We start from the raw sequence: 24,410 nt of genomic DNA, 5'->3' as shown, positions 1-24,410 counted from the left end.
CCCCCCCCCCCCCCCCCCCCCCCCCCCCCCCCCCCCCCCCCCCCCCCCCGCAGGTCTGCTCCCGGTGGGCTCTCCCACAGGTCTGCTCCCGGTGGGCTCTTGCCCGTCACTCAGGTCCTAGATCATGTGTGTATGAGCGCACGTGTCTGTGTGTTTTAAATTACAGTTGCCACGCTCATTTCTTACCTTGTACTAACCCTTAATACAGCAGGCAGAGTCGTTAGTCCAGTTGTTCAATACGAGGTTCCCAGAGGTTACAGTGGTGCTCTCAGTACTTATTGGCTATATAATAATTCAGAATGATAATCAGAGGAGATAGGGAGAAAAATCAGGTTCATCTGGGGTGGAGACTGACTCCAGACACAGAACTTGCCTCTTTTTTTCCTTTTTATGTGCTTGTATCTTTCACTGCATGTTTAAGACAAAGTTGGCAGCTGAAGTTTTTATATTCCGTTTAATTATTCATTAAAATTTTAATATTTTATTTACTTATTTATTCCCCACCCCCGTGTGTGTATGTGTGTGTGTGTGTGTGTGTGTGTGTGTGTGTGTGTGACGGCACACATGTGGAGGTCAGAGGACAGCTTGCAGGAGGGAGTCAGTTTTCTCCTTTCCCCATGTGGGTCCCGGGCATGGACCACAGGTTGCCGCACATGGTGGAACACACCCTTAGCTAACTTGGTAACCCTACTCGCTGTGCTTTGAAGAAACCTCCGCATTTGAGCTTTGGCAGGCTTATTGATGTCACAGCATTTTAAACACTGAGGAAGCCTCACACAGCTGCTGGTAGGAATATGGACTGACCATGCTGCTCAGAGTCTCTGAAACAGGAGAGCAGTCTCTTACTTTCCAAGGCTCTGAAAAGGCTGTCCGAAGGTAGGAGGACAGACAAGGTGAGGGATGGCCGTGTGGGCATGGTAAGGGTGTGGGTAGCCGCTCTGTGGAGGAGCTGGATCAATGTTGGCAGGTGGGTGTTCCCTCTCAGTGGGTGTCTGGTGTGAGGGACAGAGTGATGGATATGCCCCACCCAAGGATAATTTTAAGACTTAGATTTTAAAACTACACACACATAATCAGTATTAATCTTAATAATCTTTTTTTTTTTTTTTTTTTTTTTTTTTTACATTTCACAAAATTTCCTAGGCTGGTAAAATAGTTAACATCCAAACAGCTTTCAAGCATGCAAGGTACTAAGGCAATCACTTTACACGGTCTCCCGTTCATGCATGCATCACCCTGGCCTTGGAGGTGGGCATGCCTCCATTTCTGAGAAGTTCAAGCTCAGACAGAGTTGTCATGCATATATTAAGCCTGTGGTCTAAAGTCAGGAATTTGGCTACACATAACTCATAAATGAGACGCTACTGGGTTTTCAGGAGTGTTTCTCTCTGTCACCGCCTGGCCATTGTGTGGTGTCTTATCTGCCTTTGAGGCACCTACTCAGCCGCTCAGCACGTTTCCCTGCCAAGGCCTCCAAGCAGACAGTGCTGGCTCCACAAGCCTGTGGAGGACCCACCGTTAGAAATCCATTCTGCTTAAAGAGCCATGAGGACAGTTTGAAAGGATGAAACACAATCCGACATAATTAACACGTCAATAGGCGCAACATGAAACCTCAAGTTGAGCAATCTGGGCCTGTGCGAACAACAAACAAGTGAGATGATTTGAAGGTCCTATGTGAGTAACGTGTGTGCGCACGTGTGTGTGAGTGTGCGCACGCGTGTGTGAGTGTGCTTATACACAGCCAAGCCCACAGGTCTTTCTTTGAATTTCAACTATGTTTTCTCTCTCTCTCTCTCTCTCTCTCTCTCTCTCTCTCTCTCTCTCTCTGTGTGTGTGTGTGTATGTGTGTTTGCCCATGTATGCCATGGTGCACGATCAGAGGTCAGCATACAACTTGCGGAAGTCGGCTCTCTTCTTGTACCATTGGAGCCCCGGTGATGGAGCCCAGGTCATCAGGGCAGAAGCCCTACCTGATGAGAGATCTCTCCAGCCAGATAATTCTCTTCATGTTTTTAGTTGGCTTTATGGAGCAATCAAGCACTGAAATGATCTTAACCTTAATTTATTGAATCATCACAAAGACGTGTGGTTTGTTAGAAATTGAAGAAGCGGGATTTCAAGGCAGTTCCAGTCTGATGATTCCGGTTTGGTTCCGGTGTATGGGTGTTGGTGTGCTGGGGAATCAAACCCGGGGCCGTAGGTGCTTTTCCAATGGAGCCTTCCTTACCCCCAACCCTGGGCTTCTGGCTATGATTAGAATGCAAAAGCCCAAGGTCTGTGTGGAGAGAGGACCCTGGCGCCCCAGCCCCTCGTAGCTTCGGAACTGTTTCTAGTCATGGATTCTTTGTTCCCAAGCAGCGAATTCATTCTGGCCTGGTGTGGAGGATGCTTTCCCTTGTGTTTGATCACACGGAGGTGTGGAAAAGGGGGTTCGTTTAATGCCTGGGTGAGGGAGCAAATGTGGGGTTTGAACCCGAATGCCTGTGTGGAAATGTCTGTTCTTGCCTGCCATCTTCTCGGCAGCACTCAGGAGCGGGTGGACACCTTGTCCCACGGAAGGCTGGAAGAAGGCCAAGGGGCTCCCACAGTCAACAGCTCTGGTTAGGGCTCTCCAGGGACGACTCTTTGAAGATTATGCAACTCCAGCTAAGAGGCTGGGCTTGCCTCAAACTTTACACACTGGATTAACTTCCTGAAAACAAAAAACAGCTTCTCTCCTCCCGCACAGGGAGCCTCACTTTTTTTCTCTGTTTCTGGCTAAGTAATGTTTAAGAAGTAAGAAGGAAAAGAGAAGCCTACTGGGCACACTTTTCTGATCTTGATGTAATTTGTTAAGTACTTTCAACACGCGGATATAAAAAGAAGCTTAATTCAATACTTTTTTAAAATAGAAAGTTCTTGTTTGCTTTTCAGAATGTAAGAAATTCCTCTGGGTTAGAGATGGCTCAGTGGGTTAGACTGCTTGTCTTGAAGCGCTAAGTACCGAGTTTGGGTCTCCACACCCACGAGCTGTGTGTTCCTATAGTCCCAACACTGAGGAGGCTGGGACTTGCAGGGCCCTGGGAATGGCAGTCAGCCATTCCAGCCAGATCTGTTTGGCTCCAAGGCAATTGAAGTTCCTGCTTCAAAAATAAAATGGAGAAGATATTGACAAAGGCATCTGATGTGCACAGCCTCCCCCCCCCCCCGATTTTCTTTTTCAGTTTACTTGATTACTTAATATAGTAGAACATTCTAGAGCTGGGCATTGGTGGAGCACGCCTTTGATCCCAGCACTCAGGAGGCAGAGGCAGGTGAATCTCTGTGAGTTCGAGGCCAGCCTGGTTTAAAAGAAAAAAAAAAAAAAAGAACAGTCTACTATGTATTTCAATGTTGTGAGTTGTTAACTGGTATCGGTTCCCTATTTTTTCTACTGGAGAATGTAGTTGTTTTCTTAACAATGTGCAAAAAATCCTTTTTCCATAAAGGCAAATAAATAAATAAATACATTTGTTTATTTAACAAGTGGACTTTTGTTCCCTTGGGTTTTGGTCCTGGGGATTGAACCTCAAATGTCACACGTGCTAAGCACATGCTAAGCGCTGAGCTGCAGCCCAGCCCTACTTAACTCGTGTTAATTAAGCATCCACTGCTATGCTAGGCTCAGAGGATACTGGATTGTGATGGAGGAAGGACATTGGTTAATTATAATAAAGAAACTGCCTCGGCCCTCATAGGACAGAAAATTAGGTAGGCGGAGTAGACAGAAGAGAATTCTGGGAGAAAGAAGCTTAGTGAAGGAGTCGCCATGATTCTCCCGCTCCAGACAGACGTGGGCTGCACAGAATATTAGAAATGGGTTAGAACAATATGTAAGAGCTAGCCAATAAGAAGCTGGAACAAGCCGGGCCAGGCAGTGTTTGAAAGAATACAGTTTCCGTGTAATTATTTCTGGGCATAAGCTAGCCATGCGGGCGGCCGGGTGCCGGGGACGCAGCCCTGCCGCTCCTTCAACAGGATTGAATGAAACAATCATGGTCTGTGCTCTCACAGAGCTTAGGTTTCTGGGAGAGCTAAACACGAAATAATACATTTGGAAAAGTGCTAGGAAGGAAAGTGCAGAACACAGGGAGAAAGAGCGACACTGTAAAATAATTTAAGTCAGAAGCGAGGAAAAGTTCTCTTGGTAAGAGAGCGACATTGGAGCTGAGTGCTGAAAGATGAAGGAGGGGAGACGTGTTACAGACAGGGGCCAAGACCAAACCAACAGAGGCACACACTACCACACACCAGGGCCAGAAGGAGTGGTGGAGCCCTGTGAGACAAGGCTAGCTAGCACAGAAGAGCAGAGATGCTGAGGGAAATGGTCCTGGGGACGGAGGCGGAGGAGAGCGGCAGGCATCCCCTCTGCAGGAAAATGTGGGCAGCAGTGACTGAAAAAGCCTTCACTCAAATTCTTTAACAAATGCTTTAAAAAGATTTACTTTTACGTGTGTGTGTGCATGTGTGCATGTGTGTGTGTATGTGTGTGTGTGCGTGTGTCTGCATGTGTTTGCCCACATGAGAGTTGGTGCCCACAGAGGTCAGATGAGGCCATCAGATTCTGACCCCCCGGAGCTCAGTTATGGAAACCAAACTTCTTCAAGGATAGCAGGCATCCCTAACTGCTAAGCCATCTCTCTAGCCTCAAATTGACTCAAATTATAACTATATTTGTTATAATTCTGAAAAAAAATCACTTTATCTCCTCAAGCTGCAGCTTTCTTACTTGTAAAATAAGTTGATAATTGTAAAGTTGTGAGGTTTGATTGAGATTATATATGTCGCATTTATTGCATGCTGCCCAAAACATTAGCTGTTACTTTCAGCGGGCATCTATGGAAGTGTTTTTGTGTAAAATTGAAACATGGGGCCAGGAGTTGTATTTGAAATGCTCCCTGGTTTCTGTGCAGAGGGCGCAAGAGAGAAGGGTTGGATGTGATGTTGGCACATGCACGACAGCGGGAAGCTGTGAGCAACTGCACCGAGGAGGAGCCAAGAGGGGTTGGTTAGAAGCTGCATAGAGATGTGGGCAAAGAGTCAGGGTGGTTGTCATCTAACTCTCCCAGTGCAGCTGAGGGTTACTAAGGAAGCTCAGTGAAGAAACAGGGTTGAAAGAGAGGGTCAATACCCCAAGTTTTGGATATGTTGAATTACAGATTTCAGAAATGGCCATGTAGACCTTTTCTGTCTATGGCATTGGCTGATTCAGTGTGAGTCTCAGAAAGGAGTCTGAGCTGAAGATCACACTGTAGGCACAGAGAGCATTCCAAATCACCGGAAGAGATTAGGCCATCAGGAGAGAAGGAGAGTTCAAGTTGAGGGCACGCCTTCGAGCCATGCTCTAACGCTGCTGTTTGGAGCGGGGGAGAAGTGGGGGTCAAGGAGGTGGAGCTGGGACCTGCAGAGAATCAGGAGTTGCACCCAGGAGAAGGTGGTGTCCTAGAAAAGCATCTGTAGATTTCCAAGACCCACAAGTGCGTGGCTATGTGAAGTGCCCAGGGAGTCTTCGAGGGGCAGGAGAAGGCATCTTGGGAGTTTCAGGACAATGGAGTAAGGAAGGAAAGAGCCGGTGTGATGTCGGTCCTTAAGACAGGCTAGGCTGGCCCTTTGTCCTCTTTCCTGCCCATTCTTTCCCAGAGTGCCTGTTGGTGATTTATTTGACGTACACCAGTTTCACATTTCTGCGTAGGGATCAGTCCTTCTTTGAAAGGCTGAGGAGTGCAGACAACTGAGAGGGGCTGGGGAACAAGGAAAGCTGCCCTGCTCTCCCAGCTGCTTCCACGCCCCTCCCCCAGGGGCTTCTGTCATCCTGAGGGAGTCCGTGTGGAATGAAACTGTTTGTGGGAGCAGGTGGACACAGCCCACACACCCCAGCAGGGACCAGCTCTGCCCTGTGAGCTACCTGGGAATGGAATTTCAGCTTGGGGACCCCTACTGCTTCTGCAGAGCAGAACCAGAGCCAAGGCAGAGCTACCCCAGAGCTAAGGCAGGCAGAGCTACCCCAGAGCCAAGGCAGGGCTACCCCAGAGCCAAGGCAGGGCTATCCCAGAGCTAAGGCAGGCAGAGCTACCCCAGAGCCAAGGCAGGCAGAGCCAACACAGAGGTAGGGCCTTTCTGCTCTCAAATTCTCTGCCTTCTCATTATCTCCTCTCACTTTTTAAATTCTCCTTTATTTAAAGCCACTGATTAACTGGAAATATAGAACAGCATTGTTTGGACGAACAGAGAAAAGTTTGTAGCTAAGGATAGCTATTAATAAAAGCAATACAATCATAGAGGCATCATGCGTGTGATCTCACTTGATCCCCAAGCAATCCTCTGACGTAGGAATCATCGACTCCATTGCACAGATAAATAAACAGAGGTTGAAAGGCTTAAGAAACTTTCCTAAGGGGACATGGAGATAAAATAGTCTCTCTCACACAGGGTCGAAACTTTTCATCACTGTTGTCAAGAAAAAAAGTATTCTAGGACGGCTCATCTGTTTATAACTAGAAACCATGGGAAGGACACTATTCATATTATTGATTATGTTCAAAATGTTACAGTGTCAAGAGGAAAAAAGTGGAGTATAAAATTAGAAAATTTTATATTTACATGGGAAAGCAGCAGTAGAAGCACAAAACAACTGTGGGCAATGCATACATATCTGAAAACGTTGAGCTGTAAAGTATGGATATTCATAGGATGTGTGTGTGTGGTGTGTTTCTAGGACAGGCCGGCAGGTTGTAGATTCTTGTCCCCAGCTGTGGAGAAGCCAGCACTAGGTGGAGCCTGCTAGTGTTATATGACATATTAGCTATATGTCAAACTGATATAAAACACTGGTCTTTTACCTTCTTTTGGAAAATGAATTAATGCTAAAGGAATGTTGCCTTGTGCTTAAGGCCTCTGGGTCCCAGAAAGTCTTTAAAGATGGTGCCCTTATGCATTGTGAAGTTCACCTCTTCTCTAGGCCCCGATTCCTTCACAGTTTTCTACCATGCAGGAAAGGTGAGGTTTTGCTAATCAGGGAATGTAACATTTCATTCTTATTTCTTACTGCCTTTCGTGTTGGTTGAAGTTATTAGAGCCTATAAAACTTCTCAGGAGGGATCTAGAACATTTTTGGAGCAGTAGCTTCATGCCACACTTGGAGGCCAAACCACTCTTTCTGAAGATGATGCTCCAAACCACTCTTAATTTTTTAAAAAGTTTTTTTTGAGATTATAATATTATTATATCATTTCCCCTTTTCCCTTCCTCCCTTTAAACCCACCCACATACCTCTCCTTGATCTTTTTCAGCTCATGGCCTCTTTTTTCATTAATAGCTGTTACATGTACATATGTATAACTATATACATATCTATTCATACATTTAACCTGTTCAGTCCATATAATATTACTTTTATGTGTGTTTTCAGGGCTGACCATTCAGTATTCGGTTACAACTGGTGTGCTCTTCCCTGGGAAGACTCTTTCCCCCACTCTCAGCCCTCCTCAGTCTGTAGTTCTTTGTGTAGGTTTGAATGTTGACAGACATTTCTGTCCCACCCGATCATGCAGCCGTTTACTCCCAAAGAAACACACAGAGGTCTACATTAATTGTAAACTGGTTGGATTATTAGCTCAGGCATTTTATCAATTAACCCTTACATCTTAAATTAGCTCATAATTCCTGTCTGTGTTAGCCACGCAGCTTGGTACCTTTTATCAGCGAGAATGAGACATTCTCTTCTTGCTTCCTCTCTGTCTGGGTGATGACTGCAGACTGAGTCTTTTCTCTTCCCAGAATTCTCCAGTTCTCATGGCCTGCCTCTGCTTCCTGTCTGGCTATTGGCCAATCAGCATTTTATTAAACCAGCACAACTGACAAAACTTTACAGGGTCCCAGACCATTGTCCCGCAGCATTTGAAGAAAGAATCCCATCTACTTTGATGTGTCTACTGGTGTCGTGCTTGGGCAGGCGTGTGTGTAGCTTCTGACAATACTGGAAGACACAGCGGGTTCCTCCGTCCCCTTGCTCTTACCCTCTTTCTGCCTCCACTTCCTCTATGTTCCTGAACCTTAGGTGCTGGAGTTGTTCTGCAGCTCTAGCTGGGGGACTGTACTCCTCAACTCCACATTTTGATAGGTTGTGGTTGAAGCGCTCTCCTGGTGGAAAGAGAAGTTTCCTTGCTGAGGGGTGAGGACTGCGTTACAGTTCAGAGGGTGAAGCATTGACCACCGTGGTAGGAGATGGCAGAAGACAAGCATGCCTGGCATTGGAGCAGTAGCTGAGCACTTAACATTAGATCCGTAACAACAAGGCAGCGAGCCCAAACCATTCTTTGCCCAAGCAGCAAGTTTCTAAGTGTTTCCTGGTAGAAACTGACCCTGGTGTCTTGCCCAAAGATGATCATGGCAGAGACTGGTGTTCAAACTGAAGACACACACATATGAAGGCTGGGGAGGAGGGGGGGTGACAGCCTCTGACAGAGTTGGTGTTTCACACAGAGGAAACACCCTGTTAGAATCTACAGTTCCAGTTCACTACTAGGCTGGTATTGGTCATGGCTTGGGTGTTCTAAGAGGGAAACTGCAGCTCAAAGACAAATGGCCTCATCGTTAGCTTGTTGTGCACCCGAGAGAGCAGCTCAGGTGTCTTGCTTTCCACAGGCTAACTGAGGGTTCCTTCGCTCGACCCGGATGTCAGCAGCTCCAAGCTCCCAGTGTTAGCAGCAACTCCCACTTCTCACACCAGCTGCAGCCAGCAGCTTGCTGCAACTTCCCCGACCTCTTAGTAGCTGCAGCTAGCGGCCCGCACCAGCTGCTCCCCTCCCAGCTACTCTCTGGCTGCTGGCTGTCCCCGGTGTCTCCAGCCCTGGCTGCTGGCCACTTTTAGTGGCAACAGCTTTTTGTGTCACCAGCTCATCCTGCTCCAGAGAGAGTCATCTCTAGAGGGCAAAATGAAACCATCAACAGGGCTTACGCCGGAGCATAAGGCATGGTCTGACTCATCACAGGTAAGAGGAAAGCTCTCTGTGCACTCATGAGTGAGCAGTGTCCCTAGGGCAGAGGTCCCCACCCCAGAATGGATATAAGAAAAAACTGTAGAGGGCAGAATCCTCCACCAAAGAGGGAGGTCATTTGGGGGCAGGTCCAGGATAGAATCTGGAATAGCTAAAATGAAAGAACCTTTTTTTAAAATTAAAAAATTTCACATGTTATCTATCTATCTATATCTATATCTATCTATCTATCTATCTATCTATCTATCTATCTAATTCTATCTATTTAGTGTTTGTGTGTGCGCGGTGGTAGGAGGGCAACCTGTGGGAGTTGGTTCTTCCTTTTACCATGCAGCCCCTGCCCCCAGGGACTGAACTCAGCTTCTTCATCATGAGAGCAAATACCTTTACCCTCTCTGCCATCGTTCCCACCGGTAAAGCAAAAGTTTCCATGAGCAGTCTCCAGGAGATGGGGATAGCTACGGCTTTCAAAGATGGAACACAGAAAAATGCAAAGTGTCTGTCTATTGGCTGTGTCAAGCCCTGCTAGTCAGCCATCTTGTTTACTTAGTATGGTGCCTGGGACACAGATACTCTCCAGCTTTCACCTCATAGCCCTATGTAACCCTCCCTTTGTATAAACAAGCAGCATGTTTCACCTCACCCACCTGGGAGATCAAAGATAGCCTAGAACCCAGGCTCAGCACAACTAGCATGCTGGTGACATCATCGGTCATGGCATCGTGGTTTGCTGGGTGCCCTTGGCGCCGGCTTCTTCCCGAGACGGAGGCTCCTTATGCGCTAGGACAACTACATACAGCGGGCAAGGCACATGCCTCCTTGTCAAAGACACCAGGAAAGAAGAAACCGTCACCCCCCCCCCCAGAAGGCACAGCTTTAATTCCCATTTCCGTTTTCAGTAGTGTGAAGAGCACCTTGTACGAGCTGACTCTGAGCTCAAGTCCTCTCTGTCCCTGGAGTTTGGGCTGGGCTCATTTCCTCTCTGTATCTGAGGAGGGAGGATTGGACACATGAACAATATTGAAGTTGAGTAAAAAAGAAACAATGGAAAAATGGGTCCATGATGCATATTTATTACTGTGTGGTTTGAGGACCAACCTAAGTATCACCTGGGACCTTTTTTTTTTTTTTTCTTCACCTGGGACCTTTTTAAAACTGTTAAATCTTTTGGATAACCTCAAGCCCACCAAGTAAGTCTATTTTAACAAGACAACTTATATGCAAGTAACATTTGAGAAGCATTGTTCATGCTGTACACGTGGATGCTTTGGGGCGGGGTCTGTCATGGAAAGCAGATGAACAGGAATCTTCAAGATTCCTTTGTTAAGAATCAACCTTGGGGGAGCAACTCCTGGATTCCCACAGCACTGTTTCTATTTCTATCGTACGTTTTCATCCCATTGCACTATATGTAGACACTTAAATTATCCTACAATCAGGGCCCACTCAGAAGTTAAAAGCATATATTGGTAGCTGTCAGCCACTGGACCTGGGTGCTAGAAATCAAACTCAGGTTCCCAGGACAAGCAGTACTCACTCTTAATTAATTGCTGAGCCATCTGTCCAGGCTCTCAAAAATGTGTTTAGTGGAGGCAATATTATGAGCTAATTGGATTTGTTGAGCTGAGGCTTTCGGTGTAATATCCTAAAGAAAATGTCCTTGAGACGATGAAAGCTGTGGGCCTGGAATCCTACCAAGTCAGAGTGGGTGTCCCTTAAGCATCTTTGGTATGGAATGTAAATCTAAAAGTGAGAGCCGTGATATAGAACTGGTTTGTCAAAGAAAGAATCCAGAAGGAAAACACCAGGAGTTCATGGCTGAGCCTTGGAGAATGCTCTAATTACAGGGTTGAAAGAAGGAATCGTTGCCTTGCCCAGAAACATTGCTGCGGGATTGAGTGAGGTCAGTAGCAGAAGAAACAAACAAGACAATTTTACGTATTATCTTTTCTCTGTAGTGATCATAGATAAAAGAGAAACATATTTCCTACCAGGGAAGAGCTGAACGCATGAAGTATGGGTTGGAGAAATCTTAATACGTCTATGAAAGCCTGTGATAAGTAAAATTAGTCATAGGCTTGAGTGTCTAGACAGGTTCCAATTGGTCTGAATGGAGTCTTTCCAATCCACTGCCTTTTCTTTATAGCTTATGGCCTGGTCCTGGTGTCAGAACACTGTACCTGGGCCAGCCTAGGATGCAGACACTGGCCCAAGAAATAGCAGCTCCCTGATCTAACCACACCATGGACCTGATTTCACGTGTCTGTCTCAGGAATGAAATGTACTTGCTATTTTCTTTGAATTGGCCAGCCCCTCCTCTCCTTTGTCCGTAGTATGTTTTTCCTCCCTCCCCATTCTTTGTTTATTGACTAGTCACTTCCTTTAAGTAACCCTGAGACAATTCTGCCTTTGTATCTTTAATGTTCTCACACATATCCTCAGGGTGTCGTAGTAAGAAAAAGCACAAGCATGATTATGATTGTCCAACACTAGTAGGATAATAGAAGATATTTCCTGGAATTCGTTTGCTCATCTATTTAACAAATATTTATCAAGTGACTATTGTGTGTGCCAGACATCGTGTTATGATGATTTAGAAATACAGTTGAAAACAAGTACCTTTCTGGCGTTTGTGAAATACGTAGATGAAGTTTGTGTAAGAAGAAAGTGCTGAGTAGGAGCAGCTTATAGTCTTTGGGGTGTTGGAAAAGTGTAGCGGGGAGGTCCTAAGATGGGGCCGTGTGTACAAAGATCTTGTGTGATGACTGATCTCCATTGTCACTTTACATACTTGGGAGGAGAGACACTCAGCTGAGGAACTGGCTCCATCAGATCGGCCTGTGGGTGTCTCTGTGGAGTATTTTCTTGATTGATGATTGATGTGGATGCCTTACCCTCCGTGGGTGGCACCATCCTTAGGCAAGTGCGCCTGGGTTGGAAAGGTGGTTGAAGGTGAGCTTGGGAGAGAGCCAGGGAGCAGTGTTCCTTGGTGATCCCTGCCTGCTTCAACTCTTGCTTCCAGGCTCCTGCCTTTCTCCCCTCAGTGGTGGATGGTAAACCCTTTCTTCTTTGAGCTGCTTTTGGTTGTGGTGTTTCCTGCAGCAGGAGAAATCAAGCAAGAACAGGCTCTGGAGTCAGAACAATGGGTTGCAATACTCCAGGTCACGCATCAGGGTGGGGGTACTCAGCTTGGTGATGCAGGAAAGCAGTAGAACCTTCAAGAGGTAGGTTGTGTTTGGAGATCTTCAAGTCATCAAATAACGCACATTCCACTTCACACTCCATAACAGTGGGCCCAGGCCCAGGTTCAGGCTGGATAGTCATGGCCCAAAGTCGACAGAACTGTGGGTAAACATTGTGAGTAAGCCTTTTCTCCCTCTAAAGGAATTCATTGAATCTGTGTCACGGGAATGAAAAGCTGACACAAGGCTGAGGAAAGAGAGCGCGCCAATGGAGACAGGCCTGGAGTGGTCAACAGCAACCAGACCATGAGGACCTAGTAAACGCTCATCCTGAGGGCGATATCATCTCCAGCTGGTTTCCCAGGCCAGTCTCAGAGTTCCTGTGTTAAAGTCATCTTCCCACCTCTGCGTCAAGCGCTGGGATTGCAGGTGCACACCACTGCACCCATCTCTGGCTAGTAATTTTAAACTGGTGGATTGTCATGGTCAGATTCGTATTTTAGAAAGACTGGATTTGGTGCTTTTGAGATGTAAAGGAAAAGCTGGTACCCTTGAGACAAGTCAGGAATCAACTTCAGTCATGCCAGCAGCAGTCTGCTGTGACCTGAACTGTCGGACTGTCAGAGTGAAGATAGAGACAGTGATGACCTCCGTAGGAGGACTATACGTTTGGCTGAATGGGGGCAGAGCAGGAATGAGGCGGGAAGGAAGCCTGCTCTGGCCCGAATGGAGATTCTCCCTAATGGGGAAATTATCACTTTGTGATCCAGGTCTGTAGCATAGACATTTTTGGGATGTGAGGTTCAAACACCTAAAACTCACGCTGCCCTAGCCACCACCTACCCCAGTGTTTACCCAGCATGCTGCTGGCATGCATTTGTGCTTGCTTGTTCATGCGGGGACCAGAAGCCTGTGGTCTGGATAGCTTCAGAGTCTAGCAAAGGATCACAGACTCTTTCCTAGAATTATCTGGATTATTGCCTATTTTCACCTCCATGACTTGAGTTCAATCCTCAGCCACTTGCAATAGGAAAATTTTTACCTTCATGCAAATTCTGTTCCCTCGGGTCCCATTTTCCACCTCTTTGTTATAGTGCGAGGAGCTGACAGTCGGAAGTCTCTTAAGAGCATGACAAACTGAGCTGAATTAGCCTTTTATTGCTATTTATATCTAAGCGCTGTGTAACACACACAAACACTCACATACACACAGCTCATACACACAAAAAGTGTAAAAGTAAAGTTGAGGATGGAGGTAGCTGTAGTTCTAGCTAGTAGGGAGGCTGAGGCAGGAGAATTGAAGTCTGGAAATTCAAAGCCAGCCTGGGCATCATAGTAGAACTTTGTCTGAAACCCAAAAAAGTTTGCCTATCCTAAAATTAAACAACAACAACAACAAAACTTCAGGTACACTAAGTCCTGCTGTGTATATATTAAAAGTGTTGTAGCCCGTGCATTTCGATATGAACCATCCTGAATGTTTTAATGATCAATCAGTTAAGGGTTAAGGGTCTTATAAATGATGCTGCAACGAAGGAGGTTGACCCTGCACATAAAGAGCATTTGAAACACAAATGACAAAGCAGTGAACTTTCAAAAAAAAGTACACCTAGTCTGCCTTCACCGCTTTTTAAAAGCTTCTTCCGGGGAAGTTCTTTAAGGAAATATGTCTCTGCTTCTGCTGGGGCTGCCAGCACTCCAGCCAATGCAACAGTTGCCCCCTGCAGCGCTGAGCTGCAAAAGACCCCTCCTATGGCTGTGATTGCTGCCCCACTGGAGTTCCTAACTTGCATTCTCAGCCCCTATTATACCAGGCCCTGGTTTCAATCCTCAGCACCACAAATAATAAACAGTTAACATGAAAACACTAGGCAAAGCACTTGGGAGTTGGGCACTAATCCAAGACTCCAAGCTTAGAGGTGAGTCTCCCATGTGTTCTGCTGGGATTCCCGTGGAGTGGTAGTTTTCACTACAGTCCCAAAATCCAGTTAAGTGTAGATTTTTACTGTTAGCATTGCCAAGAGTATCTATAAAAACAATCGGAAAGTTGGATTCGCGCTTGTATAACAAAGTACAAGCCTGAAACTCTGAGCTTTCAACAGACCCCTTGGAATGAAAGGGGCTGGTGAATCAGGACACACCCTCTGTTTCGAAGGAGTCTGTCAGTTATTAGCACTGACAACTACACTCAAGGCTAAGGCAATAAAGTGGAATCGTTCTTCAATTCAAGGACAAGCGCGACGTCAGGCTTAGTGGTATTTAGAAGATGTATCGCTACCAAAATAGTGGCTTATCTGGGCATATGTTTTCAGGATAGTTGTGAACCATGGTCAAAAGAGTTTCATGGCCCTGGAATGAAAAGACAACCAAATTTGTTTTCTGGTTGTTTTCTTTTTCTTATTCCTCAAGGGCCTCCGATTGCTGAGTTGTGTTATGAAGAGTGAAGGAGACGGGCTGTGAATTCGAAAATCCAGTGGAAAGTGTGGTTTACATGGCCCCCAGGGTATAGTGAAAGTTATTCATATGCCAAGCTCAGTTTTGATGCCTGATGGCCTTATAACTGGCAGGCTGGGGCACAGGGTTTGGGGGTGTTTCCTACGAGTCTATCTTCCTTGCTGTTGCATGGACGAGGTAGACAGAGAGTTAGATATATCTCTTGTATGGAGGAGGTAGACAGAGAATTAGATATATGATACTAATTTGTCACTGGGCACTGTCACTAAAGCCTGATGTGACTATTAGACTGGCTGGCTCACACTACCAAAAGCATGGGGAGGGGAGAACTCCTGGGCTGAGGATTTGAGAAGAGCAATCACATCTGTGTGATGAGTATGTGTGCGCATACACGTGTGTACAATGCTGGAGGATTCCCTGGAACTGGAGGTGCAGGAGGTTGAGCTACCTGCTGTGGATGCTGGGAACTGGGCTTCAGTCCACTACAAGAGCAGCGGTCCTCTTGGCCAGTGAGCCATCTCGCCAGTCCCACAGGTGGGGAACACTGGAGTTTAAGTTCATGGCCTCCCACAGGCTAAGTAAGCAAGTGCTCTGCCACTGAACTATGCTCCCAGCATCTCAGAAGTTCTTAAAGTGTGATCGAGGGACCAGTAGCATGGGCATCCTTAGGGATGTGCAAGCAATGAACCTTCTTGGACCATCCCCATGCCTATGGAATCAGAGACTGTGGGTGTGGGTCCCAGGCTGTGCTTCAGTGGGCAGCTCAGGTGATTCTGACACATGCTAACGGTCAATGTCCACTCATCTAGTTGAAGGGCGATGTGTAACAAGCAAGGGCAAACAATCAGATCCCTCATTACCGTCCAGGAACAGTCTGCTCCAAGTCTTTATCTTTGAAAACAAGCCCAAGGGCGCTAGTGATAAGATGAGATTTGAAATGAGTTGCATCAATTCTGCACGTCAAAAGGTTGTCACAGTCAAACATCTTTACTTATAACCAAACCAAAACAACAAAAACCTGCTCTAAAGTATAGCCTCTAAAGTATAGCCCCAAGGTTGGGCAAAGAGAATTCTGGGAAATGTAGTTTACTTATTATAGGAATACCTTGCCAAGGAGTGGAGGAGTTTGGGGTTCTGGGAACTGTCTCACAGGAGAGATACGAAACTTTCCAGGGCACCCCAGACTTGGCTGAAGGCAAGCCATTTCTCCTGCTGCTGGCAATGGCTCTCGGGTAAGAGCCCACTGTGTTTTATCTTTGCATGTTTGTTTGTTCTGCTTGTTGAACACTGACTTTCACAGTGTCTTGTTCTGTAACTCAAACCTGGCTTTATAATTAGGTCTGAAAGGACTGGTTCCCAGGCAATTCCTGTCTGAAACTGGGAGAGACAGTTGCCTTTGTGTTGGCTTGTCTTGATGTAAATTATTGGAAAGAGCTTCAGGGTTTCTGTTTCAAGTTATAGTGGGCAGGCCTCCCTGAGTGTGTGATGGGACACGGAGGGCTCGGTTCTGCTCTTGGGAACTTCGGATGGAAGCTCAGAAGATCCCACCACACTCTTGCCTTTTGTCTTTGGAAAGTAAACTCTGAATTAGTTAATATGTTTAAGTCTGCCGGTATCAAAGGTTGAACCGGCTAAATAACAGAGACGGGGGATTGCCTAGCAGGACCCAACAGAAAACCACCACTGCTTTCCTAACTCAAAGTTTGCACTTTCGGATTTCACCCATCAGAGATGGAAAACTTTCTAGTCAATACACATCACAGACAAATATTGGGGTTTGTGCCTAGCTTCTCAGTCTAGGCAATTTGCAAGTTTTCCTTTTCTTCCTTCCTTCGTTCCTTCCTTTTTTTTTTTTTTTTTGCAGGACACCTGACTGAGCCAGAGAGATAGGGAGATATAGGGGCCTAGTTTGTAGGACTGTAGATCTGCTCTCTCTGTTCTTTGCTCAATTTGGATGGTTTATTCTTCTGATCTTCTTTGGCGGGAAGACTCTGTTGCTCTACAAAGTGTGAGGAGTGCTGGTTTGACTAGAGGTCGGCAGCCTCACCGGGACCCTAGAAATCTAGTTAATTCTCCTGTCAGTTCACAGAGCAAACCTGGAACCCTGAGACGCTGAGGTTTCTACAAGGTTTTGTGCCGCCACTCAGCCCTCAAGTGCTCCTCTGAGGCCATCGTCAACCACCCCTCTAATTCTTCCTCAGCTCTGCCCTCTTAAAAGTTTCCCATGATTCTCCAAACGCCTGGCACCTAGTCAGACCGCCAAACACCTGCCTCAAAGGCAAAGGGCCAGTGGCAGCTTGGGTCATTCCTTCTCCAGCTGTGTGGCCTTGTGGTGGTTTGTCCAAGTGGATCTGAGCTTCTTGGTGCCCTTGTGCAGAGGGAGTCATCTCTGCAGACTGTTCCTGGCTCTGAACCAGAGAACAGCTATAAACAGTATCTTGTATTCATTTCCTTCTCTTTCTCCAATGTAAAAATCAATGTCCTGTCATTGAGCTCCACCCTCCGATCCCCCACCCGCTCCACCCCTCCATCCCCTCTAGTTACTTGGCTTCTGTGATCACATACTGGTATGAACGCGCTCTTTTAAATCCACACCTTTTTTATTCCTTTGATCCTTTAAGAGGGTCTTCAGAAAAAAGCAAAGGCAGAGCCGGGCGATGGTGGCGCACGCCTTTAATCCCAGCACTCGGGAGGCAGAGGCAGGTGGATCTCTGTGAGTTTGAGACCAGCCTGGTCTACAGAGCTAGTTCCAGGACAGGCTCCAAAGCCACAGAGAAACCCTGTCTTGAAAAAACAAACAAACAAACAAACAAACAAACAAACAAAAAGCAAAGGCAGGAGTGTGTGCTGAATCAATTGTTTCACTAAAAATTGTGTGTACTTTTTCTTTCTTTCTTTGTTTTTGAGACAGGGTTTCTCTGTGTAACAGCCCTGGCTGTCCTGGAACTCACAGAGATCTACCTTCCTCTGCCTCTCAAGCTTTGGAATTAAAGATGTGCATCCTACCACCCAGCTACTATTTATTTTTAAAGAATTTTATTTTAAAGTCATCATACATTTATCAGCAGTTGCAAAAGTAGAGAGATTTCCCAGAAGCCTCAGGTGATTTCCGCTGAAGGTAAATTCTTCCTTTGTTGCAGGTAGTATACACCAGTTCAGGAGACTGATGAGGGTGTAATTCACGAGCAGAGTCAGATGTCTGAGGGCTTTCAGGGGTAAGGTTCTGTGCCGTCTGAGAACGTGTGGATTCTCGGAACCAGTTAGGACGCTGAACTCTTGTCCTTCTGTGTCATCGTGTCTGCCCCTCCCGTCACATGCAACTTCCAGAACTCCTGATCTACTCTTCCATACTGCCATCTTGTCACTTTTCAGACTTTTACAAATAGAATCATATAATATGTAAATATTTGACAAGGTTTTTGATTTTCCCCTCTCGACACAATTCCTTCCAGGCCCACCTGTGCTGTTTTCTGTATAAGTAGTGGCAGCTGAGTGGTATTCCATGGTCTTTGTTACTGTGTAAAACCTTGTTTAACCCTTTCTCCTAAGGAGGACCATTTGAATGACTTCCAGTCTGAGGGAGTTATAAGTACACACTTTGAATTTCTGACAGATAAAAACTTAAACAGAAAAAGCAAAACAGTGCAAATGTTGAGAATGATGCCAATGTGTGTGTGTATGTGTGTATCTGTGTATGTAAGTGTGTGTGTATGTATGTATCTGTGTGTATATGTGAGTGTACTTGTGTGTGAGCAGGCAAAAGCATTGGGGAATTGAACCTATGATGTCATGTATATTAAACATCTGCTTTCCCAGACACTGTTTTTTTCTTCACAAGAGAGGGAAACCTTGGCTTCAGCATTACTGGGCACTGGTAGAGTCTTGCTTGCAGCCACCGTTGCTTATCTTTCAACTTGACCCATGACCTGCATCAGAGCACTTGTGTATGGTAAGGCAGCAGATCTGGGCTTGGTTCAGCTAATTAGTGATTTCCCAGTGAGAATAGACACAAAGTAAACAACAAAACATAAAAGGAAATATACACATTATCAAGTGTCAAAGGAAGGAGAGTTTAAGTTTTTAATTTCTGTTCTAAGAAAATACAACCCACCGCTCTAGTGTTTAAACTTAGATACGTTGGCTTTTGATGGGACCCTTTTATTTTAGAATGCCCATCCACGCCGTAAAATATGTCAGAAATTATGTCTGTTTATCTGTGTACATATGGCATAAAGCCTAGGGTAGTGCTATCTTAGAACCCTGGCTGTTACTACCCCAGGTAGTTTTGACGTGGAACACGGTAGACTGGTGGTTAGCGCCAAACCCTGCTGGAATGCTGTGCTCTGGCAGCTCTAGTTAGTGTCTTTATGCTTTTGTGTGCGCAACAAGGAAGTACAGGACTCATTAATAATAATAAGGGCATGCTTATCATCCCAGGACTGAGGAGATGGAAGCAACAATCTCAGGAGTTCGAGGCCATATTCAGAAATGTAATGAGTGAGGGGTGTGGCTATGATGAAATATATTAGTACATGTATGAAAATGTCGACATGAAACACATTTTGTTATGCCTAGCTAATATATAGAAACAGCACTCCAAAACTGACCCTTAAGTTCATATTTTACAGATTCAACAGACCCTGTGACAGTTAGCACAGCTGACGTTAGGGGGCCAGACATAATGCCCATCTTTGGAGAGGAAGTCCCTGAAGTACCACGTTGAGTATGTGGGTTAACCATAGTCTGCGGCCCGCTTTCCCCACCTGTAAAATTAGAGAACGAAACAGCTCTCTTGAGTTTCCTCAAACCCCATATTTGCTTCCATTGTCGGTTTTGAACATGGAAAACGTTTAAAAAAATATGACTGGTAATGATTCCAGTGTGTTTTCTTTTCTTTCAAAAATCTGGAATGGTTGTTTATTAACATAACCTCACTATTAAATTTTAAAAAGTGAGCTTCATGGCTAACGGAGGAACTATGAACAGCTGATGGCTGTTGGAGAAGGGAGGTGAGTTTTCTTGAGGGTGGCGCCCCCGGCAGGTTGGCTCCTGTAGATGGTTCCACACTCACTGGTGTATGGGCAGCACAAAGTGGACTCCGTGGGTTATTTTTAAAGGGGGGGCACAAATTAGGAGTAGGGTGTTGACTGGAAGGCATTAGGAGCAGTGGTGGGGAGTGAATAGGGTCAAAAGACATTTTAGGCATGAAATATATTTAAAACGTTACGGAAACCTGAAAGGAGACAGAGAAAGGGGTTGTTGTCACGTCTTAACTTCTGGGGTTTGAACATTGGACAGTGCGGTCTCCTGAGCTTGAGCAGAGGCAGGATAATGAGGCGGTCAGCCCACTTGTATGCGCCAGAGCCACAGCCGACAGAACCGGACTTGTTTTGAAATTGGGGTACCCTCTGTACTTTACTACAGATCGCATGGCTGTTCACAGCCTATATGAACCTTAAGAGAGTGGGTTCCTTCAGATTTCTACTTAGCATATACAAGAGCACATGCTTCAAACTCCTTCCTGGGTAAATGCCATAATTCGAAATCACAGTTACCTATCTAATCAGAGTCATTCCAGCTAGAAGGATTTACAAAATGTGTGACAAATTCTTAGATAACGGTACAAGGTTGGCATTCCGTTAGAACAGCCAGGATCATTTTGTTCTGAGCAGAATAAAAAGCGCCTTTATCTTTTCCGCAAGGAGTTGGCAGGTTGCTCAAGGACATTTCTCAATTTTGAAATGCAAATGTAAGAGCATATTGCTTGCTTTCCAAAGAAAACACATTTTCCTCTTCGGGCCTGCAGAGTCCCCGACAGGGGTGCTGTTGGTCATTCGTGAAGAATCTGATGTGGAAACCTGTTCACAGTCTAGAGGTGACTAAGGAATGCACTTTGTTGAGCCCTGCAGAGAGGAAAGGACACCTCCTGACCTCCCAGCCCAGGGGAAAAAGTTAGTGGAGTTCCAGGGAGATGGAAGAGCCCCTGTCACTCTTCCCAACACAAAGCCCGTTTCTCTGCCTGTGCCATTAGCTTGCCATCCGCAGTCCTGTCCACTCTCTGGCTTACCAGCCTGCAGCAGCTGGAGATAGTGATTTCTCACTCCTCTGTAGACTTCAAAGTCTGGGCTTGAAGGGCATTGTCTTCTTAAAGATTATACGGCTTTAGAGTCCTTAAGGAACTAATCTCTCTTTTGGAAGAAAATGATGACAATGAGATGAGTTTCTAGAATCTTCTTAGTCTTTGACATATTTTAAAGCATCAAAGAGATCCTGGGTCATGGTCCCGCTTTTGTTTCTTAGAGGAATTAAATGCCTTTCCCTTACCCTAGGCAGGACTTAAAGGCTCAAGGAAGCTGAGTGGACCACTAGATCTTACCACGTTGTGCTTCTGGGGAGCAGAGCAAACTTCAGGAGTGCTGAGCGACCTCCATAAACACCAAGTGACCTCTGGGGTGACAGGAACCGTGGCCCTGACTGCACCATGAAGAGCAAACATCTGAGTCTTGGATCTGCTGGCACCTGGAAGATTGATCACCAGAGACACAGCTCTAACTACACCAATCAGAGGAAAAGATGGTAGACAAGGTAAGAACACACTCAGCACCACCAAAAAAAAAAACAAAAAAACGACACCAACAAATGATGTGGGATTCCCCTCTGTGCAGGAAATAATAAAATTGAGAGCTGAAATCAACAAAATACAAAGAAAACAACACAAAGAATCAATGAGACAAAGAGTTGGTTCTTTGAGAATATCAACAAAATAGGCAAACCTTTATCCAAACTAACAAAAAGGCAGAGAGAGAATATCCAAATTAACAAAATCAGAAATGAAAAGGGGGGCCGGGTGGTGGTGGCGCACGCCTTTAATCCCAGCACTCGGGAGGCAGAGGCAGGCGGATCTCTGGGAGTTTGAGGCCAGCCTGGTCTACAAGAGCTAGTTCTGGGATGGGCACCAAAGCTACAGAGAAACTCTGTCTCGAAAAAACTAAAACCAAAACCAAAACCAAAAAAAAAAAAAAAAAAAAAAAAAGAAATGAAAAGGGGACAGAACAACAGACATGGAGGAAATCCAGAGAATTATTAGATCATATTTCAAAATCCTGTACTTGACAAATTGGAAAACTTAAAGGAAATGGACAATTTTCTGGATAAATATCACTTACCAAAATTAAATCAAGACCAGATAAGTAAATTAAATAGACCTATAACTGCTAAAGAAATAGAAACAGTCATCAAAAGTCTCCCAACCAAATGGTCTCAGCTCAGAGTTCTACAAGATTTTCAAAGAACTAATACCAATACTTCTCAAATTTTTCCACACAATAGGAACAGAAGGAACATTGCCAAACTCTTTCTATAAGGCTACAATTACCCTGATACCCAAACCACACAAAGACATTACTAAGAAAGAATTACAGACCAATCTCACTCATGAACATTGATACAAAAATACCCAATAAAATACTGGCAAATTGAATCCAAGAACACATCAAAATAATCATCCACCATGATCAAGTCGGCTTCGTCCCAGAGATGCAGGGATGGTCAACATATGAAAATCTGTCAATGTAATCCACCATCTAAACAAACTGGAAAAATCCCCCAATCATCCTCTCATTAAATGTAGATAAAGCCTTCAAAAATACAATATCCCTTCATGATAAAGAGAGCAGGATACAAGGAACATATCTAAATATAATAAAGACAATATCCAGCAAGCCAACAGCCAACATCAAACTAAATGGAGAGAAACTTAAAGTGATCCCACTGAAATCAGGAACAAGACAAGGTTGTCCACTCTCTCCATATCTATTCAATATAGTTCTTGAGGTCCTAGCTAGAGCAATAAGACAACAAAAGGAGATCAAAGGGATACAAATTGGAAAAGAAGAAGTCAAATTCTCACTGTTTGCTGATGATATGATAGTTTACATAGGCGACCCCAAAAATTCTACCAAGGAACTTCTACAACTCATAAACACCTTCAGTAATTTAGGAGGATACAAGATTATTCGAAAAAAATCAGTAGCCCACCTTTATACCAATGATAAATGGGCTGAGAAAGAAATAGAGAAACATTGCCTTTCACAATAGCCACAAAATAACATAAAATATCTTGGAGTAACTCTAAGCAAACAAGTGGAAGACCTGTCTGACAAGAACTTTAAATCTTTCAAGAAAGAAATTGAAGAAGTCACCAAAGATCTCCCAGGCTCTTGGGTAAGTAGAATTAACAGTAAAAATGGGAATCTTACCAAAAGCAATCTACAGATTCAATGCAATGCCCATCAAAATCCCAGCAAAATTTTTCACAAGCATTGAAAGAACAATATCAGCTTCCTATGGAAAAGCAAAAAAAAAANCAAAAAAAACAGGATAGCCAAAACAATCCTATAAAATAAAGCAACTTCTGGAGGCATCACAATCCCTGACCCAAGTGTGACATTGAGCATTTAGAGTAAGGGGATTTTAACACAAAATCCTTTAAAACCCACATCTTAGTATCTCACTCAACAGTGGCGTGGGAGGTTTGCACAAGCAGGCAGCTTCATAGAAGATAAGTTAGCTGGGGCATCTTGACCTCGGGTTCCTGGAAAAGACGGGTAATTTCCCACAGAGCTTCCCATCAAGGAGATCAAACTCTAGTTCAACATAAAATCGCCTTAGCAAGCGTCCAAGATGGAGGGACCTCTGCACTCTCTTGTTCTGTCACAACTGGACATTTAATGGACATCGGGTCAATTGAATGGGGAGACCGGATTCAACACCTAAAGTACTTGCCTCTGGTAACACCACCGAAGCGTCTACGGCTGTAGGCAGATATATATATGTTCAAAGGGAATGCAGAGACTAAGGTCCTTCCCCTTTGAACAGACCCTAGAAGCCTGGCCAATGAACATTAGATACTGTGGCCATCCAAAAAGGAAGTGCTCTTTCTCAAGTTTTAAAAATTATGTGGATTTATATAAGGCCAATTCCATACAAGTATGTAATAAGCTTTAAGTGTCTTCTACCATATTCCCCCACGCCTCTCTGCCCTGTATCCTCTCCCTGACCCTTTCGTTCCTCAGTTTGATGGCATCTGTAGAAGCAACCTAAGGAGAAAAGTCAGAGCTGTCAAGACAATGGCGGCAGCCTGTGTTCACCGAGCCTGGCACATGGCTTAGCGGGCTGGTTTTCTATGACGGCGGCCTCCGTTCGCCGAGCCTGGCCACTGCGTGTTTAGCGGGCTGGTTTTACAAAGCTATTCCCTGCACCAGGACAACTTGATAACAAAAGCAGCTGTAGTTTAAGTTCAAGGCTCATCGGCAAGGAATGAACAGAGTTCTCCCATATCTTTTCCAGGCACTGTGTTCTGAAGCCGAGATTATGTCTCTTCACCTCCAAGCGGAATGAAACGGCCTTTATTTGTAAAGGTCTAACTCACAAGGACAAACTTAGAGGCCAAAGCTTCTGTGTTTTATTTGGTCTTAAAACTTTAAATGGATGCTCACAATAAAAAAATAAATAAAAGGACAATTACATATTAAAAAAAATCCAAACTTCTAGTCTCTCTTGTAAAAAGTCACAAGATTTTATACCTTTTGGCCTGGCTCCTGTAAGACTTAACAGATGGGGCAGGTTGGGAACTCCAACGTGAGAGAAGATTCCCTTCCCATCTCCCTCCCGAGTTCCCAGTACACCTGGGTATCTTCTGTGAAGAAGACTACAAGGAAGTCTAGCTCTGCCTGGCTGCTGTGTATAAGCTTTGACC

The 24,410-nt window shown here is 45.1% G+C and overlaps 1 long non-coding RNA gene across 1 annotated transcript; it reads left to right on the top strand.

Annotated features, from left to right (window-relative positions):
- Nucleotides 1-15,677: 15,677 nt before the first annotated feature.
- LOC126513990 (uncharacterized) lies at nucleotides 15,678-24,168 on the top strand. The gene is made up of 3 exons (XR_007595477.1): nucleotides 15,678-15,885; nucleotides 20,983-21,238; nucleotides 24,002-24,168. It is a non-coding gene; the product is annotated as an uncharacterized lncRNA (long non-coding RNA).
- Nucleotides 24,169-24,410: the final 242 nt, after the last annotated feature.

This window comes from Alexandromys fortis, unplaced genomic scaffold (genome assembly GCF_014885135.2).
Source record: "Alexandromys fortis isolate MF-2015 unplaced genomic scaffold, M_Fortis_MF-2015_v1.1 scaffold_17, whole genome shotgun sequence".
Classification (NCBI taxonomy): domain Eukaryota; kingdom Metazoa; phylum Chordata; class Mammalia; order Rodentia; family Cricetidae; genus Alexandromys; species Alexandromys fortis.
Note: the sequence above shows the minus strand (reverse complement) of the source record. Positions and strands in the feature narration are given on the sequence as shown.